At 41.8% G+C, this 20,717-nt stretch overlaps 1 protein-coding gene across 1 annotated transcript in view; it reads left to right on the top strand.

Annotated features, from left to right (window-relative positions):
• KLHL14 (kelch like family member 14) overlaps positions 1 to 20,717 on the top strand; it is a 60,908-nt gene that overhangs the window by 21,986 nt on the left and 18,205 nt on the right.

Here is a 20,717-nt window from a genome sequence, read left to right as displayed (position 1 = left end):
GCTGCAGCTGCAGCAGATACAGTTTTCATATCAGTACTTTGTTATTCAATAAGATGTTAATAGTTAACATTCCTTAACCTCCCTAGTTCATCACATCATCTGGGTGAACCACAGAGAGAATTCAGTGAACATCACAATAATGGGAAATATATGTATGGGGCATAATGCATTTATGCTTAGGGATTGCACTAGGTTTGGATTTTAATCCAGCGTAAAAGCCAACATCGTTGTCCAGTGAGAACTGTCTCATATTTGTATAGGAAAGACAGGGAAATGTCCAGAAAGTTGCCAGAGTGGAGAGTTTATTCAGGGTGACCAGCATCTCTTTTCAGGTTACTTTTTCTCCTCGGGTTACTTCCTAATCCTTAGTCTTTTTTTCTGTTTATCTTGGCCTTCCTGCCCTTTGCTAGGTGTATTTAAGTCTGCTGTGTTTGGTCAATGTGTAAAGACAAACAATGAATCAGGCACTTTGATTTCCTTCCCAATCCCTCTCCTTCCTGCCAGCAGCAATCACACAGTGTTAAAGAGTTGTCATTTACTCATCTTCCTCTGACTCCCTGATCATGACGAGCAGCCAGAAACCTTTCCATCCTAGATGCTCTGATAAAGGCAGTCCACCTTTTCCTTCCTTCCCCAGGTTGGCTGTGCTTTCATTTCTACATGAAGCAGTCTCCTGCAGGTATTCCAGTCTGCATACAACATGTTTTATTTCTGTCATTTTGACTTTTTAAATTTCCCTTGAATATGTTCTGTGACAGTGCAGCAGTCCTCCATCTTCAGTAACAATATTTTGAATGTCAGCCTGCATTTAGGCATACTGATGGTTCACAATACCCTTTGAACATCATTATTTATGTATTTTATCCAAAGGGAAGTCAAGTAAAAGGAAGGTAGAGTGGTTTGCTTCAAAGTCAGCATCAGAGAACCCAGGTCACTCCACTCCCCAGCCTGCATTGTTTCTGCTGGAATAGGTTATATTTCTTTCTTCCATCCATGTTTTCTTTGGCAGTTCTGTGGTGCTCAGTTGTATCAGACTTTCCTACACTGAATGATACTTTGTCCTTCCTGAGAAAATTAATAACAAACCCCATGTTTCACTTTTTCTGAAATGTCTTCGGAGTCTCTGAGAACTTCTCAATCCTTCATGTGTTGGAGTGTTTTATCTAGTTTTCTATTTTCCAGGTTGGCTACTTATAAGACTAACAGTATGATTATAGCTCACATCAGAGGTTCTTGGAAGAAATTTTCAAAGACTTAAGTGTCAGCTTGAGTACTACTAGATGCCTAGCACACATTGTCCCTTTGGAAATTAGGTGTCTTTCAAATAAATACATTCATTCACTGTAAAGCTTTTACTTTTTTGGAGAATGATAGTGCATTAGAAGCAAAGGTTTCCTCCTTTCAATTTGCCCCAAGTCAATTGTAACTGAATAAAAGAAATGATGTTTGCAAAAAAAATGTGTCAAATCAGATGGGCAGGTTGTCTTGATAAATGCTTGTTCTAATTTCTTCCTCCTCCTCCTTTTTTATTTTTTTGTACTTGTGAGAATAGTGCACACTTAAGGTAGTCAAAGAATGTGTCTTGATGAGCAGTTCTTGGCAGCCCTGATAAATTTCATCTCTCTTTCTCCATTTATCCAGCAGTTGGGGATGATGCAGCTTCTGCTTCAGTGCTGTGTCAAGGATGGTTTCAGCACTGCACTGAAAAGCTTGAGCAAGCATTAGCATATTGCTAAGCCAGTAGTCTTTATATTACCCACTAGAGAGATTTAATAAATGTGGTACATGTATGTAGAAGTTGTACATGTACACATATGCACATGCTTATATGTATCCTCCTTAAAGAAACACATGGATTGCACTGAAAACTAATTTTAAACATAAATTCCATCTATGTTTTTCCATCCTTATATTTAGACACTTTTAAAGGGTTCAAAAGCAGGAAAATACGGTCACAAAGGAAGAAAAGATTCACGCACAGAAAACTTGACTGATTGGTATGACTATCCAGCTTTAAGCCTGGATTTAGGAGGTTAATTCAAGGTGGTCATACACACTGCCAACAAGCCACATGTTTTACACCTACAAGGAACTAAGAATATATAAGTGAGAAACAGAAATACAGTGAAGAGTATTTTTTTACCTGTGACATACCAGAGGTTAACCACAGCTCCCGTTCTGAGGATGATGCGTGGGAGTTCAACTGTGCAAGTGCCATTAATGGCGCACGCCTGCGTGTCTAAGAGCAAGACAGAAGTCTGAGAATGAGTGAAACATAGCGGGTGAAAACGTAGCGGGTTCTCACAATGATTGCTTTATTTATGTGTTAAATTCTATTTTCTTCTGCACTGCCATTTGAGATAACTTTCAAGAAATGTCAGCCTTCTTTGTGCACATTTTTATTTTTGATTGCAATCTTGTCAGCTTCTCCTTTTACACAAGTGTTACTTGATTGTTTCCTCTTTTCCCTGTGCCTTACTTGTAAATGTGGTGTGTTGTAGATTCTGAATAGCTTTCTATTCCAGTGTTCCTGCTCCCTACACATCTTGCTATGGTGTATCTTTGAAACAACGACTCTTATCACTGCACTGTTTGGACTAAAGCCCTCAACAGTCTTTCAGCTTCTCTTGGCTACTTTCTGCCCTTTGTTATGAACTTGTGAACACCCACCTCTGTGGAAACCAGGATGTTCATTTCCTCTTGCATGTACAAAAATGTCTGAATTTGCCTACTCATCTTCATCCTCAGAAACGCCATTCAAACAGTTACTTCCAGGGAGAGTCCAGAAGTGTTACCTAAATGTCCTGTTCCCTGCATGTGCTCAGCCAAGGACCCTTTGTGGTTGGAAACCTGAGTGGGATGAGAGAACAGGACACAACCTCCTTCCAAAACACTGAGGAGCGTACCTTCCCCAGGCAGGGCACTGAGGCAGTGGAGAGCTGAGTAAGAAGGCAGCAGGTGGAAGACAGATGAGTTACCCTGTGACTGGTGCCATTTTCACAGCAGATGCTGATGTCAGGCTTCTGTGGGGACACCTTACAAAGAAAGGTGCTGGCTCCTGGAGATTCCACTCCTTGCTGTATCCTTGCCAGTGCATCAGAACCTTTGACTCAAAGCCTTCCTTCTGGCTCACAGAGCTTACCTTTTTCCAAGTCATCTTTCAACTTGAGTTACATATCTTTACAGATGTCTTGAGGATGACAGTTCAATCTTGCAGCAACCTCTACTTCTTAGTTCCAAAGCAAAATGAAAAAAAATTATTTCAAATGTTTTGGCAAAATAATAGTCATATCAGAATGCCCCTTCTCTTCTCAACATCTCTTGTGGAAGAGGGTTGCTGTTAGAGCACAATTTTTTAGCTTGTGAATTCTTCATATATGTCCCAATGGGTATTTTACAGCTCCACCAAAGAAAGTTTTGTCAAGCTGTGCAAGGCTAACTGCAAACCAGAAATTGCCTACCTACAAATGACAAGTTGCTATGACTTCACCAGGTGATCACCAGAATACAGATACATGGGCATAATGCTGACCTGGAGGCTCTGCAACATTTTGAGTCCATCTCAGCCTATGGGCATTGTCTGTCTGCTATGTACACACGTCTGGTCCAGTAGGAACTGGGAGCTGTGTTGTCCTGTCTTCTGTCCAAAGAAAGTGTCCCACCTGGCTGGATACAGATTTCAATAAATTCACATAATTTCTAGTGAATGGAAGTATCACCAAAATGTTCTCAGCAGATCTGTTTGTGTAGGTCCCTCAATACTATTTGGCCACTGTCTCTAAAAAAATCAGCCATCTGGAATAACTTTAACACAAAATTATATGTTACTGTGCAAGTTCAGTGCTCCTCGCAAACATCGCTTTCTTCTTTTCAGATGCTTCCAGGTAAAATTTGTGTGTTTATTCTTACCTACTTGCTCTGGGATTTATGTAGCATTAATGGGAGCTAGCCACATACAGAGATGAAAATGAACTCAGGTGTGTTTCTAGTTTCTTACTTTGGGAAGCATTCCCTTTTCCAGTGGCAAATGTGGCATTTATGTACAAATGGGTTGCAAACAGGATGGCAGAACACTGCTAGCTGGGTAAAGTGTAACAATAAAAAACCCATTGAAATCCTCAGATTTCTTTGAGAAATTGGTAAGTTTTATGAATTTTCTCCTCTCAAATGTTCTTAAAAGGCAGTTTCCTTCTTAGAAGTGTTTTGTACACAATTATTTGCAATACAGGTTTCTGAAGCCTGCCTTAGCTTTCTCTATTTTTCTAAGTGCTTTAGTGGTGAGAAGTAAACATTTTGCATCCTCGACTTCATTTGCTGTTGTATGTTCTTACTGTGTTGTAGAGGCTTATTGTTTATAGGAAGTCATTCTCCTTTCAGTTTTCCTCTATTTTCTCACAGCTTAAATTCCTTTCTCCCTTCCCTTCCCCATCCCTTTCCCCTTCCCTATACTGGCCCCCCTACTTCCCTACCTCCCCTCTGTTTAAGACAGAAATGAAATTTATTACGTACTTGAGGAGGGTTTTTTCTAAGCTTTCTGTCTCATACCAGGTGTTGTATGAGCTACTGCTTTGATTTAACCGAATGCTGGACTATCTGCAGGAACAGACTAATACGTCTTTACAGGGATGGGTTCTGGTATGTTGTTTTGTCATATTTATATATTGTGATTCTACTCCCAAATGGGGATTGTGCTACTATACAGGGTATGCAACTGCAGAATGACTTCACACTGAGAAAAAAAGTGTTAACAAATTGAATAGTAATGAATTAACCTGCAGAAAAAGCATTTTGCCCTAGTACACAGAAACCCTGCATAACTAGAGCATATAATTTTAAATGAAGCAGGCTCTAGGAATGCCTCAATGGATGTGATGTCGACAGTAGCTCATAATTCATGGATATGAATTATGGCTGGATATCAGGAAAAAACTTCCTGACATTGAGATCTATTAGGTTGTGGAATAATCTCCCATGGGAAATAGTGGAAATCCCATTGCTTAAGATCAGACTGATCACTAGGAAAGGGACAAATCCTGTCCTGGCCTCAATCTTTTAGGGCAAATTAATTAATTGCTTTAACATATGCCTTCCCATCAGTCTAGACAAGTGGTGTCTTCTGCTTTTTGCCAGGCAGGAGCAACAACGGCAGCTGTAGTATGAGCTGCCCTACCTTGCCCCATGGCTGTGCTGCCTCTGCTTGTGAAGAGATCACCACCAGGGCTGAAAAAAAGGGGTGCCTTTGAGCCCCTCCAGAGCTGTTCTGGAGAATCACTCTGCTGGCTTCTTGGAGGCCAACTGTGAAATAAACTGGGCTGTCTTTTTGGCATGGAGGAGTGGCTGGTTTCCAGCTGCAGTGCCCTGGACTAACCTGCATGTGAGGGCTTAGGTGTGTGAGCAAGACCAGCACTCCAGCTGCTGGGCATAAGAGATCCCACTCAGGATCCTTAAGACCAGGAAAGGGAATAGGAATCTTTTCCACAGTGTGAACATCTGTTTTCCATGAGGTGGGTAAGCCTACCCGAGTGTTCCCTGAGCTCAGCAAACACCCTGAGCGGCCAGTGGCTGATGCGAGCCTGTCGTTTGCAGCAACAAATTATCTGTGACTGAATCATTTTAAATATTCCCATTTTATTACAAGTAGATAATGTATTTAATGCACACGATTTACCTTTAATTGGGGGGGGGGGGGGTGGAAGTCTTCAACTCTTGAGATGGCTGTAGCTAAAACTATTAAATCAAGCTTATTTCCTTGTGAGCAGAAACTGCAAGTAAATGCAAGTAAAGTGATGGTTCTGCAGTGATGACATTAAGGTATACAAGTAGGCCAAGCTTTGAGTTCTGATTATTTAAAAAAAAAAATATATATATATATATAAAAGGTTTAAAAACAAGGTTTGACTCCAAAACTTGAACTAGAAGATGGTAAATGTTCCTCCTAGGCTAAGCAGCAAAGGAAAAATTGAGAGAGAGATGTGCTTGCATCACTTTGAGGTGGGGAGGCTTGGCAAATTATGTTGTTAGAAATCATTAAAATATATTTAAATAGAATTACCATGATGAGTGATGTAAGAGCCATGTTTCTTCTCTTCTCCTCCCTCCCCCCCCCCAGTTTTACATGCAGAATAACAAAGTGTGTGGCTCCAGTCGGTACCCAACAGCAGCTGCTTGCTTGCTGGTCAAGAATTGCAGCTTCTGTATGTGCACAGCCTTAACAAACATACACACCATATGTAAAAGATACTTTTCTGATTGAAATTACATGAAAGGAATGTCAAAGAGCTGCAGGATCAGAAAGAAAGAACCAGATTGGTTTTTTTTCTTGATTATAGACTAACAAAAAAATAAGTCCAATTAAAGAGAAGTCTTCTGCCCTCATGCATATGAAAGGCATTGTGCAGGCATAACTAAGGCAGAATTTGACTCCCAAATTAACTCATTTGCTGGATGCAAAACGGAAAGAAAATCCTTATGTCCAGCTTATAAGTGTATATAATGAAAAACTGCAACAGCAGAAAAATGTATTCATATTATATCTCTAATTCAGGAAAATATTAATCACGCTGATGTTCAGCAGCCTGTTTAAATACACGCTTAAGTACTTTACTAAGTACTGCCTGTAAACAACTCTATATGATGGTGCATTAACATAGTACAGAGTTTATCTATATACTCTCTCCAGAGGACTGCAATTATTTTAAGTACCGTGGCAGCCAGTAGCACAGAGCTGGATGATCTGTGGTGTCCAAATCCCAGCCTTCTGGCTAGTCCCCATGCAGCCCTTGTCTCCCAGCTGCATTACCACTAATGTGTGCACAAGCTCGTTTTAACTTTGTTTTATTCAGCAGAATCACGACTGCTGGAATCAGCTGGGCATTTACTGGCTCCCATTAACTTCAGCTCCAGGAAAGAAAGCCATGTTCAAGGCCGAGATGTCCCATGTAAGGGTTTATACAATACTCAGGCTTCCAACTTAAGTCCTGTTAATGTGCAGGATGTTTCAGGGGCTTTCTGCACCGGGGCATATTTCACCCAGCAAGACTGGAGCCACTGTCCTGTCAGCTCCCAGGCTGTCTCTAGCACTGCTCCAAGAAATGATCACTTCAGCACTCAGAAATTTGATTTTTCTTAACTGCAAAGATTTACAACATCAATAAAGCCCTGACATAGCATCCTTTTTCCTGAAGCCATGAGTTGGCTTCACTCCAGCAGCTTTATTTTAGCAGCCTGGCTTCTCCTCAGAGAGGCAGGGCTGCCATGGAAAGGGGTTCCCCCCCCAGGTAAAGCATTGGTGCCCACCTGAAGTAGTTGCAGTCACTTCAGGGCTTTCATTTGAAACTTTCAGTATTGGAAAATAATTCATTGTCATCAGAGAAAATAATGAGGGAAAAGTGTGCTGGCTTTACATGGCACAAAGCAGTGCTGTTCAGTGGGAATGAATCTACCTCTTGATATCATGTTTTTTTACCTCTTCTTTCTTGAAGTCCCTAACTACCTTTTTGCATTGTGCAAAAAATGTTCTTGAGGGCTCTGTGTTTCCCCTGAGGCTCAGAGGCTTTGCAGGATGCTGCAGGGTTAGTCTTCAGTGGCTGCTGGAGTGGCCCAGGGGTGCAAAGCCGGGGGTGGGGATCCTCTTCCTCTTCACAGAAGCAAGGCTTCAAAAATAGCACTAAAGTGGGAAGCGAATGATTGCACACCAATTTTGGGTGTCAGGAGCCCCACAGAGGGTGCAGGTGGGGTTGAGGAGTAGCCGGTTTTGGTTGGTTGGGTTGGACAATGAGGGGCAGACACCAGAGCTGTTCATGAGTCCACAGCTTGAATCCATCTTGCGTGGCCTCCAGAGGCTGGTGCAAAAATGTCAGGCAAGTGTAGCAGGAAAAATATCCCACACAAGCAAAGGAGAGTCTGGGCTATTAGAGGTAAGAAAAGAGAATGGTGTGGACCAAATTCATATCACTCTGTGAAATCTGTAGGTGAATTGTACTAAGAATTTAATGTCTGTTCTGCTTATAAATGATTTGGGGTTGTCCAGTAGAGCAACCCACAGACAGATACTAAAAACTGGGACTGGGAAGAAATATTCAATTTACCAATTTTTGATCATTTATATACACCTTTTTAATACATTGTTTCCTGCCACTGGTGGATACAGAACCTGCTGAACTCAGGCCCTTGACCAACTGGGACCTTTAAAACAAAGGAGAACTTGAGAGCACACCAGTTGGGGCTAGGTCAGTAACATGAAGTCAGTTCAGTTACCACTACGCCACACCATAACAATTTTGGTACTCACAGTTCTACCCTGGGACTGTCCCCTCAGAGCACAACAATAATACTGCCCTTTGTCATGTGCCCAAATAAAGCATGACTGAGTACCTAATTCTGATTACTTCAGGGAACTTGCTGCAGAGCTACATTAGCTGTGTGGCCAACAACTTTATCTCTGATCTTGCACATTTAGTATATTAAGACAAAGCTTTGTGATTCAACTGATTGTTTTTCAAATGGGATGTTTTGATCTTACGGTTGAAAATTAAAAGTCAATTGAAAGTAAATTGAGGAAAGTCAATTGAAGGGTCATCGAGCATATGTAGTGTCTTGGATATAGTGGTCTGGCTTGTAATTTTTGAAAGTGTTTTGGGCTATCGGCACTTACACTGTAGACCAGAGAACAAATAACTAAGCCTTCAAGGTAATATGATTTGAAGACAAGATTTTTGCAAACTTGCTAGGTATTCATTTTTATCAAAACTGTTTATGCACCCTGGTGCTGCAATAAGAATGAATTTCTATGTGAAGATCTAGTGAAATGGATCTCAGCAAGTGTCCCAAACAGGTTTTTGCAGTCGTTCAGATGTTCCACATATTGCAGAACACCAAAGAGTACTTTTTGTCAGAAAACAAAATAAATTGGAGGACTTACCATTTGGAAGCCTACATGCAGCTGATCATACAGAGCTGTCTTTGCAGACTTAATGTCTAAAGTTTGACTTTAGGGACTCTACAGAATTTTAATGAAGTTATTTCTGTAATAAATATTCCATACTGCTTCTTGGGATATGTAGAGTCAGTGCGAAATTTCAGTGTTTTATTACTGTGTAAATAGGGTACAGTGGCATAAAGAGTAGGTTGCTTTCATCAGCTCATTTTACATTGAAATTGCATTTGAATTGGTTTCTATTCTTTGTTTGCCACCTGTGGAAGTTTATTGAGTCTGGATCTTTTGTAATTCTGTTGTGGCCAAAGGATTGCAAGGGATCCAGCTGATCTGCTTTTCCCGAGGCAGCTCCCACTAGTTGAGCCACAATGCCTGCTAGTGCTGGTGTTCCTAAGTGGTTACAAATGTAAGGTAAAATGTACTCATTTAAACAATGTAATCAGTGCTTAAGGTAGTTTAAGCTAGTGGCTTCTTCTAATTTTAAGAGACTACAAGCAATTACCCCAGCCCAGTTGATAAGTGGTGGCTTCCTCGAGCACAGTGCTACACCAAAGCAATAATGTTGATCATCTGTTTGTTCTCTGTAGTATGAATCAAAACTGTTTGTATCAGTGGTAACCTAATTTGTGTAAAACACATTTATTTTAGCCAGATGTGGATCAGCAGTCTCCATATTAATATATATGAACAAATGCTCTGCACTTGGGATTATATGCTGTCTTTATTAATTTATATAAAGACTGCAAACTCCTTAGGCAGGATTGGTCTGCATTAATGTCCAGTAGTGATGCACTGTGCATTTTATCAGCATTTTTGCCATGAATTAAAGAAAGAACAGCTCAAATGCACTTTCTTATTTTATTTCCTTTGTTCTTCTTTTTCTGCCACATTTTTTACATCTGCTTCTCTTTGTGAAAATCCAAATTCATCAGGAATGAAAGTTAAATTGAGTTTTCACCTGCAGGGTATGTGATGGGACATACAGTTGGGCAGGTACGTATCTGTCTGCCTGTGCTCCTCTCCCAGTTCACAGCTAAAGTGTAATCCTGCCAAATTCAAGTGCTGCAGTGCCACTTGGATATACCCCTGCATGTGGCTCTTTCGGGGTGGTTTTTGAGACACTTGCAGGGAAATCAGTCTGTACAGTATTGTCTGTGACAGGCTGCAAAATGCAAGTTATTCCACGTCTGGGGTAAAGAGGAGAACTGAGGGTGTGCTTACCCCTGCCAGTACTTCTGCCCTGTGTTAGGAGCATTCTCAGCAGCTGCTCTCAGGTAGTTTTCCTCTGCTGAGCAGGAGGACTTTCCCTATTCATACCATACTAGGAAAAGAAAAGACTGACTGCAAAATCATCCTGGCTTTTTGGTCTCCTTCTCTTGGCCATGGAGAAGGAGTCTGTAGGAGCTTACAAGGCTGGGTGAAGTCATGAGAGGGTACTGTGCAGGGGATCTAGGATGTTGGTATTTTTGTGGGAAGCTGGAAGAAGCTGGTTGTTGGGAAGGAGTGTTTGGTTGTATTTTATATACAGGTTTAATATAAGTAGTGTTATTGGGATGGATAGTGCCTTCAGAGGGACAGTTCTTGTGAGCTGTTGGGGAAGAGTGAGAGAAGGCATAATTCAGCAGCACTGGAAATGCAGGTAAATACAAGTCCCTTCGCGGATGACTAGACATGTTTCAGCTTCATCATGCCTTCCCCAAAAAATCATTCTTTAGAGAGGTGAGAAGAGAGCTGTAATCTGGCCACCATTATGCAGTTCAGTTGGGGATAACTGAGTAAAGCACTGTCTTTCCATTGGAAAGGACTGACTCTTTTAGAAAGTATTTTAATTCTGTAGTTCTCTTTTTGTGTCGCAGTTTCCTCACGTCCTCTTTCCTCTTCCTTACCCCTGTAATGAGGAAGCATGCTCTTTGTTAAAAGCGAGGATGTTGTTTTTACCCAGCTTCCAGATCATTATTAAGAGAGAGAGGGAGAGAGATTTGGCGGCGTATTGGTGGGGACGGGAACTGTGCCTGCTATATTTCACTGGGACTGGCGCGTGGAGTAGAAAAGCAGATGTGTGTGGACTGCCAGAGAAATCGCTGACTGATCCTTGCGCAGTCTGGGTTCGAGGAGCTGAGACAAGACGAGGCAAAGCAGGTATGACTGATACCCGTGCCAAAGCCTGAGCACCTTCCGTGCCCATTGCAGGCAGCGGGAGCTCCGCATCCGCCAGGATTGATGCACCGAGCATTCCCCGGGGTCTGTGTACTCCGTTTGATTTCTTCCCTTTCACGCCGAACACGGGGAACAAGCAGAAGTTAACTGCTTGGGAGGAAGCTGGCTATGCCTTTTTTTGTGCTGCGTTTCACCTCTTTTGTTTTTCGGTTGGCTTCAAAACCTGAAGCCGAAAGATGATTGAAACGCCTCTCCGCGGGGAGGGGGGAGCCGAGCGCACCGCACCCCATCTAGCGGCTTAGCCTCACACTGCCGGCGGCAAGGAAATGCGGCAGCAGCAGCAGCAGCAGCAGGAGGAGGAGGAGGAGGAGGAGGAGGAGGGCTCCTGCAACTCCGGCCATGGGCTTCGGAGACTTCGGACTCCGCGGCACCTCCGTGGGTGATTCAGAGATGCTGAAGCAGCAGGAAGGTGTTAGCTGTCTGTCAGACCTGAGGTGGATCACACACGAGGGACTCGCACCCAGCTTGGAAAGAGTGTTAGACGCACGGCAGTACTAAGCCCTCTGGAGTTAAGAAATGTGAGAATTAAGCTGCCTCTGCAACCTTAATTCGGCCTCTGTTTGCATAAGCACTAAGATAAAATCTCCAGTGATATCACACACTATTCTTTGTCACACGTCAGTGCACAGAAGGGACTGCGCTGAATTTCTGCTCACAGCATTGAGAAATGCTCTGTTGTTCAGCAGGTATATCCTGTCTGTCACATGCTTCTGAAATCTTCAGAAGACAGTTTTTTCACAAGGTTTTCTTCACAGACTTCACAACAACAGAGGCTAACTGCTTCATGGGCATTCATTATGGTATTTTTGTACCATCCTCTTTGTGAGGAGCACGGTCTATCATTGTTCCCATTTTGCAGATGAGGAACAGAGGTGCAATGTGGTTAAAGTCAAAGGTAACCTTTATTTTGGGGTGCCTATTTCAAGACCCCTCAGACCATGCTTTCCAGATGGCCTCTCCCACCTGCTTCTGTTATAGCAGTGAGCACAGAGCACTCCTGCATATCAGGCACAGGGATCAAATCAGGCTCTGAAAATCAAGCACAGGTAAATTAGTGTTCTCAGAACAGGAGAAATGGGTAGCTGTAGAAAAAAAAACAGCTTAAACCAAAATGAAAATATACTTTCTTCTTTTCAGGATCATTTTTCTGCCAGATTCTTGCTTTAAAAAGACTCACTGGGGGGTTCCGAGGAGAGACTGTGCTAGCATGAGGATTGGCCTGGATTCCCTGGGCTGTAAGAGGAGCAGGGCCACAGCAACCCTGGGTTAAACCCATTTTAATGGCTTGGTATTATGTGCTGAGGTTGAAGTTTCACAACCATTACAAGCTGATCCAAACTGGTGCTGCTGCTAATACATCAGTCCTTCCCTTCTTCTCATGGCCTTGCACTCCTGCTCACTCCAATTCGTGAGGCCAGGCAGGGAAGCCTAGTGGGGAACAGATCAGGGTTAAATTCAATGCACCTTAAAAAAATAATGTGGTTTCTTGATTGTTTATTTCTTGGTTTCCTGTGTGCATCGGCCATCACAAAGAATGATGGATCCTGAGACAAGAAGGGGCTGAAGTGCTTTTTGCAGTGACGGTTTCCGCAGACCTCTGGTGTGCATGGGACTGGACCTTCAGCAAAAAGGTTCTCCTGGGAACCAGGAGGTGTTCACATGACTGGGTTCCACCCAGATGTGCTGACAGCAGAGGAATGTGAAGACTGCAAGTCTTAGAGTTCTGGATCAGTATGTGCTGCTGTGTTTGCAGATTTTGCTGTCTCTTCCTCCAGTTCCAGTGCTTTTGCCAGGTCCCCTCTGACCTGTCCTGATCCATCCCTGCCATTTTCAGTTTCATTCCATTCTTCAGTTCAGTCTTCACCACAACCTGGTCCAAGCCATGTTTACTAGCACAGTGAGTCCCAGTTTCGTTCATGCAGACTCTGTGTCTCAATCCTTGCTTTCCTTCCCCTAAGTGAAAATTATACTTCCCTGAACAATACTCTTCGCAAAATAAATGTCTTCAACAAAAGATGCAAGCCAGTTAAAGATACTTTGTTATGTATATTTTAAGTATTTGGGATTGACCACAACAGCTTTACTTTAGTCTACTTTCTATGTTGAATCCTGCAGTGCCAGCATGGCCAGTGATTTGAATTAATATGACCTTTCATCCTGTTTGTCAGCAGTCCATGACCATGCACTAGTGTGTGATTTGTGAATTATTTGTGATTCCATGTGAATGTGGTTCAGCCCATGAATTTTGACACCTCTTGATTTAAATAGCAGCTACTTGTGCTGTGATACTTAGCTTGGTATTCAGTTTTGAGAAACGTGGTTTTCCGTCTGTTTCCTGACTGCTTTCTAAATCCACAAAAGGTTTTTGAGAACACAGGACAAAATTTTTGGTATGAGTACTCCTATGGAGTGAATTTTTTGGATTGTTATGAGTAGGCATCACAACACATTTTTCACAGCTGCTTTTTATGAAAATATTAAACGGTACTGTTTTTATACAAAGCAGAAGAAAATTAGCATAAATTTAGTCCACATCTATTAATGGATTTTTTTTCAGCTATACATTCTCATTTTGTCTTCTATGTATGGATTTACAAAGTAAGTAATCTGTGCCAATTTTACTTAAGTATGTGGTTTTGCTGCGCCAGTCAAATTTCCTACCCTGAATTTGAAAATTGTCCATGGGTCTGCCATTCCCCTTCCTTAGGAGCTCATCTGTGGGGAGAGGTCTAGGAGAGAAACATTTCTGCCTGGTTTTTGTTGGAGAAACCAGTCTTTGGTGTTACCTAATTTATGTGGATTGATTCCTGTGCTTCCTTCTGTATTTGTATTTGTCTAGCTCCTACGTGGACATTTCTGCTTCTGCATGCTGTGATTGGGCATGCTGGAAGTTAAACATGTTGGAGTTCCAGGCTTTTCTTCAGATACCCATATGAGGTATATATCTTGTGGGAAAGGAAGATTTTTTTCCAGGTGGTAGGCATTGGACAGATCCTTCCATCATCTTCTGCTTTAGTTCTTTAGGTATGGGCTGGACTTTCTTGTAAACAAGATCTTTCATTTGCAAATACTGAAGTATTTAAAAGGAAAACTTGAAAAATCCGTGGCAGTTAATTTTAGCAGTGAATTCAGTTTATCTACTATGAATGAACTTAGGTGTATTGAAACTGCCTTTTTAATACGGTGAAATATGGGTAAACCCCTCCTCTATGTAGAGTTTTCCAAATGGAAAATCACATTTTCTTCTTCTGGAATCATTTCCAGACTTAGTGGGAAAGAAAACAAAACCTTTTGGTAACTCTAAAATAGTATGTTAGGCAGGAGTTGAGAGCAGAGTAGGAAGTAGTGAGACTGAGAGAGAAGATTGTGAAAGATTTGAGTTTTGGGGCGGTAGGGGCCAAGTAAGATATTGCTGCATGTGATTAATGCCTTTAAAGATATGGGTCCCCGAGGAGCATCAACAGGATCCAGCCAGGGAAACATAAGGAGGGGCTGTGATTGTCCTGAGCTTGGAAGGTTGCCTTCAGAGGAGACCAGGAGAATGTGTGCATCTCAAGGTCAGGTAGAAATTGAGCCATAAATGAATACAACTGGTCACAAGCAGTTGGGCATTAACACACCATTCCTGGTTATGGTTTTTTGCCCCGTGGCACTGCTGGAAAAGGGAATGCATGTCCTTGAGCTGACATCTTGGAGAATCTGAAAGCCCCCTGTGGGACAAAACAATATTTCTTTCCAGAGCTCTCTAGCAACTCTGCAGTGGTTTTCTCCCATCAGGGACTACTCATCATTTCGTCCATGAGAAGCTTTTGTTGTGCAAAATGTCACATCATGAGACTGTTATGATGTGACGAGATGTCATTTCCCAGGAATACATGTTGGGCTCTACTTCAGTGATTGTAAACCCAGGCCTGAGTAGGTACGCAAGATATTCTACTGGGGAGCAACCATCACTGAGGTAACATTGCATAACTCATGGTGGTGGACAAGTGTCTCTTGATAAATGGTCTGTGGAAATCCCTGGGGCATCTGGATGGTGAGGGGCAACCTTTAGCAGGTAGGTGGGTAAGCAGGGAGTAACAAAACAAGAAAAATTGACACTTTGAGTCTTTCTACAGGACCATGCATTACATCCTCTGCTCCAAGTCGTGCCAAGATGTTAGGTGTGTTCACTTCCATGAACTTCTCAAAGCTGCATCAGCAGCTCAGCTGCACGGAGTCATTCCCATGGGGAAGGCAGCAGGGGAGCACAGCAGAGTGTGTATGGGTTTTCTATGCACTTCCTGGGGAAGATTGTGTCAGGGTTTTGGTACAGGAACATCAGTTTTTGAGGTGTGAGTGCAGTATTTTTCTTCCTTATTTAAACATTGTTGATCCAAGTAGGCATCTTTATTACTCAAATGAAATCCAAATGGGTGCTTGTGGCTTTGAAAGTGTATGGATAAAAATTGATCATGCAAACAGCCAAATGTATATGTTGCTGTAAACTCAATAGAATGTTCTGCCATTGGGTGAATTTCGCCCATGGAAACAGACAGGTCTGTACTCAGAACTTGCATCCAAGTAACTTTAAAGCAATTTATCTCAGGAGGGAGCTGAGCATGCTAGCTATTCCTGATGTTATGTTTGCCTGGTTGGTGTCTCAGCATGAATTTAAGTGTCCTATTTTAGATGCTCACATATGAAAATTTTAGCCCACTAAAACAACTAAACCAAGAAACCCCCTGACCTCTGGAAAAACCTGGCTGGTGTTACTCCAGAGAATGTATAAAAGAATAACTCTTGACATTTGAATGAAAAAGATTTTTTTTTTTCATTATTAAGAAACATCTTCACAGTGAGAAATACCCTAATTAGTACAAAATATCATTCACTGTGTTGTGAATGGACTTTTGATCTGCTCAGATAACTCTTTCTTGGTGCTCATGTTATCCTGTAGCCTCAGCTGAAGTATGAACAGTGTCCTAGATGAGCTCAGCAACTCTGTGCCCATCCTACTTGTGATGGCTTGAATGAAGTTGCCACAAAACTGGCATGGGAAGGAAGAGGTGGTGAAGTTTCCAGCTGAGCTCAGTGGTGCAGCTCCTCAAAGGTGACTTTGAGGTACAGTGCTTCATCATAAGACTTTCTGCTTGTGGTAACTGCTGTTGGATTGTCCCAGGCATCCCCTAATGAATTGAGCTCAGACTCAAGGCTGGCACTGCTATGCTACTAGAAAAAACATTTCACATGTATTTGCTTGAATTTGAGGTGACAGAATGTAGTTTGGCCAGGAATGTTAGCGGGTATTTGCCATCTATGTTGATTGTTCTCTTCTTTTAACTTTATTTTATTATCTTTGAGCATAAAATACCAGTGGTTGAATATGTGATGCCTTTAAAGCCAGTGCAGAACTACCACCACATTCACTGAGGCTAGAATTTCATACTTGTCGTGGTCAGTCTTTCCCCACAGTTACTAAGTAACAAACAACTGAACAGAACAATTCACAGAGGAATCCCAGTATTAATTTATATAACCTCCTTGGTCAGAAATAGCAAGTAGCATTCTGTAATAAATGCATAGTCTTTCTGCAAATGATGTATGAAACACAGAAAGGTGAACAGTATCTGATACTTTGTTCTCAGGAAGTAGTTGGACCAGCTGTGGTCTGCCCAGCATTTTGCTGATAGGGTTGGGAATTAAGTGAATATTGTGTCTCTGCATGAATATTGCGTCTGCCACGACCAAATCACAGTCTCCTTAAGTGAGTCCGTAGGTGCCTTCTGTACTGGAAGGAGACATCTCTCATCGCTCTGCCCTCTTCAGAGCTGCAGAAATAACCAGTTTTCAAGAAGCAGTATTTGAATATTATGTAGTCAATAGGATAGACTGTTAATATTGTGGAAGGTCATAATTGACTCCATATGTCCTCTGATAATGACATCCTTGTTCTGGAAACACACTCTTGCGTCATCTGCACAGGTCATTAGAGATGCTGAGCATGACTTCTTGGTGTGTACTGAGTCTTGAAGGGGCCATGCTCAAGATGTGCAGTAGTTGAGGAGGAGATTTCTTGGCTTTCCTTATAGTACCTCCTGTATCTCAAGCAGCTGAATGCTTCAGGGAAGTAAAAAATTTATGGGGTTGCGTTTTTTGTTGTTGTTGGGGTTTAGTTTTGGAGTTTTCTGGTTGGTTTGAGGGGTTTTTTTGAGTAGAGGAATCAAGTACAATTTCTGAAAGGAGTTTTTAGCAGAGCAGGGGAATGGCTATAGGCTGTATCACAGATTTCAGATCTCCTGGGACCAGAGCTCATTCTCCTCCTGTCTTGAGAAGTGCTATTCCAGTTCTCCCTTCTTCCCTGGTAGTTAGTGTTGAAGGGACGATAGACGGGAAGGTGTAAGGAGGAGGAGGAGGAGCCGATGACCCTTTGATTAATGTATGGAGCACAACCAGATGCTGTTTCCTAAACGTGCAGTTATTGGCAGAAACTAAGCAAAACTGGGTAAGACAAAGAGCACACATTGTTGCTTGTTAGGTGTGTGAGGTGTATGATGGAGGTGCCTTTGAAGCATCATTGCATCTGGTTGACCTCACAGGCTTCATAGTTGAGAGTGTTTGATTTCCTGAGCATTTGGCTATAACCTGTAGTCTCTGATTTTGAAAGTAGGTCCCAGAACATTGTCTGGTACTTTTTATTAGCTGAGCTTCGGTATATGTGAGGAATTTCTTCTTGGGATATCTGTCCTGATATGCAGTGCTGCTGTGTCTTCCACCTGCATCTGTATCTGAAGAACAGCTGAGTGTCACCTCCTGCACAGTGTCACTGATCTTTGTGTAGTGAAGTGTTTCTTAGCAAACACCACTGCAGTCTTGGTGTCCACTGCCTTCCAGATCATTCTCAAGTATAAATCTTCCATTTGGTTTTCACCTAGAATGCTTTGCATGTTACATATCTGTACCTGAGAAATTGCCTTCCACTTTACCAAGGGTGTCCTACCAATCACACATCAAATGCATGGGAGGGGGGCTGGTGGGAGTGCTGTCTTCAGCAGGGGTGTTTGGACCTGTTTGTGCTCTTGGTCCAGGAGGGCATGGGCGTCCTGAGATTTTGGAAATGTGTGTGAGGGGCAGGGACTTAGAAGAGGTGGTTTTTCAACTACTCTATTTATAATCTGTCTATCTCACATATTTCCCTGGCACCTATCACCTTGGTATCTAAACATGCTTCTCAGATGACCATGGCTTTTATCTTCACCTCTGTTTAATAGTGTTTTCACCTTCTTTTTAAATCAGTCTTTAATAAAGTTAAGAATTCTTGCACAGGGTTTTATAAACATGTGTTATTAAATTTTAAATCTGTTTTGAAAGTGCCTCTATCCTACTCCCTCCTAGTAAAGTGACCTTTTTAAATGGAGGGAAGTGGGTTTAGATGACAGTCATGATAAATGCGGTCATGTTCACTCAATAAAATAAGGCCCAGTGCATTTGAGGATAAATCAGTGAAATGTACAGCCCCACCTGTCTGTCTCCATCATTCATTTCCACTGTCACTTTCACAGTGGCTGATGGATCACAGTTGCTGTAAAATTAGACAGCCTTTAATCTCATTTCATCCTGATTAGCTTCTCCTTACCCTTTCCCTCTAACTCACTGACTGACACGCTAAAAACTCACACCGGGCTGTGTTTGAGCGTGGCGTACAAACTTCTCTTCAAATACCCTTTACATGGGGCAGGCAGGTGTTCCAATGAGTTGAAACTGAAAAATGAGAAGATGGGATTTTCACACTATTAAAGCAAAACAGCAGACAAAGACTCGTGTAAAACTAATGAAAGCGGCAGCCTGGCCAGACCATGTGGTGGGGCAAATTCTTCCTGTTACACCCTGGCAAGCCCAGTGAGTTTGACAAGATTGCTTCTACTAGAATTTAGCATGCTCATTGCCATGTAATTTTGACTGTTGTCTATGAAAAGTTAGGTCCTATCTGGGTGTATGTTCACAAGAATCACAGTTTACAGTGCAAGTCTTCTGTGCTCTCAAGTGACATTTTATAGTGGAAAAATTCACTCACATAGTTTTGATTTCTATGTGTAACCAACCCATGATTCTGAGGGGTCAAGGAGAAAGACTGTGAGGTGGTTGATTTCTCAGTTAGAGTCCCTTCCCTCTTAGATGTCCACAGTGTTGCTTTATCCTTCCTGTTTTGTCCAGCTCCCTTCAGCCCCATGGGCAGATTCATGAGACTAAGAACAGAGTTTTCCCCAAAGCTCTGAGAGAAACAAAGGTCACAGTAAAGGTCTGCAGTGTTTTATTGCAGTCACCTTTCTTTCTGAAGGCCAAATACCACCCTCCTTTCTAAGGCAAGCTTCCTTTTAGCTTTCCCGTGAGTTATGGATGGTAGTTGGGGTCATTTGGGCCCAATCCTGTATCAGTAGGAATGTTGCCATCAATTTCAGTAGGAGCCAGGATTAAGCCATTAGTTTTCAAGGTTTAATTATCATAATAATTATGGGAGTCTTACTGCATACCTTATATGCATGGGAACAGCAGAAAAGCTTAAAGCAGAATTTCTTCCTCTACTGACCCTGTTTGTGTCAATGTGGTGGATAAATAGACACAAATGTTTGCAAAAGTGAAAACACAATGTGAAAAATATGCATGTGTGCTACCTGCAGACAGTTTTTTCTGTAAATGCTGGAGCTCTCCAGACTGACCAGCAGAAGAGGTTGAGGGTGCAACCACCAGCTTGGACTTAATTGGAAACCATAATATAGCATTCTATTAGTTAAAAATTGAAGCCCTTGCAGACTGATCCTGGGGAGTCTTGTCTTAAGAGGAAGGGTCCCAAAAAGCATCTAAGGAAGGCAGCAAATTTCTCATGGGAGACCAAATTCCTTATTTACTACAAGAATCCACAAAATCAAGAAAAGTTCTGTAGTTTTGAGAGAGATGATTTTAAAATAGGGAAGTGTCTAAGACTAAAAAGTGAGATAATGATGATGTGGTGTCTCAAAAGATAGCAAAAACCAACTTCATTCTTTCATCCTACTGTAGGAATCTCTAGGTAATATCTTTTGCAATGTCTAGTATAGGATTAGTTCCCAGTCCATATAAAGTGAACCAGTAACAAATAACTTTAATTAATGAACTTTCACTGTACCTGGCTGCCTAATTTAAGAACTGCTTCACTTATGTGACTTGTAAGAGCACAGACTATGAAAAAGATATTCGACCTTTACTAGAAACTAAAAACATGCCTTATTTATTCATCATTGCCTAGGCAAAAACTTCAGTAAGAGGCTTAAATGAGCCCACTTGATCTTTAAGAAAATATGTCCTAAATAGCAAAGCTGTGCGTATTTCTTCTTATTATTATTTGCATATGCTATACTGCACAACTGCATTCCGAGAAAAATAAAAGATAATAAAACAAATGAAATGAGAGATATATCACCCAAAATAATCCAAGTGTGAGATAGGCTGCCTCTTTTTTTTTTTTTTTTTTTTTTTTGGCATTGGCAAAAGAGCACAAAGTAAGAGCTGGCCCTGAGTCATATTGATTTCCCACTGCACTGGTTTCCTA

Source organism: Corvus cornix, chromosome 2 (assembly GCF_000738735.6).
Source record: "Corvus cornix cornix isolate S_Up_H32 chromosome 2, ASM73873v5, whole genome shotgun sequence".
NCBI classification, from domain to species: domain Eukaryota; kingdom Metazoa; phylum Chordata; class Aves; order Passeriformes; family Corvidae; genus Corvus; species Corvus cornix.
The sequence above is the reverse complement of the archived record's forward strand: the minus strand, read 5'-3'. Positions and strand labels throughout refer to the sequence as shown.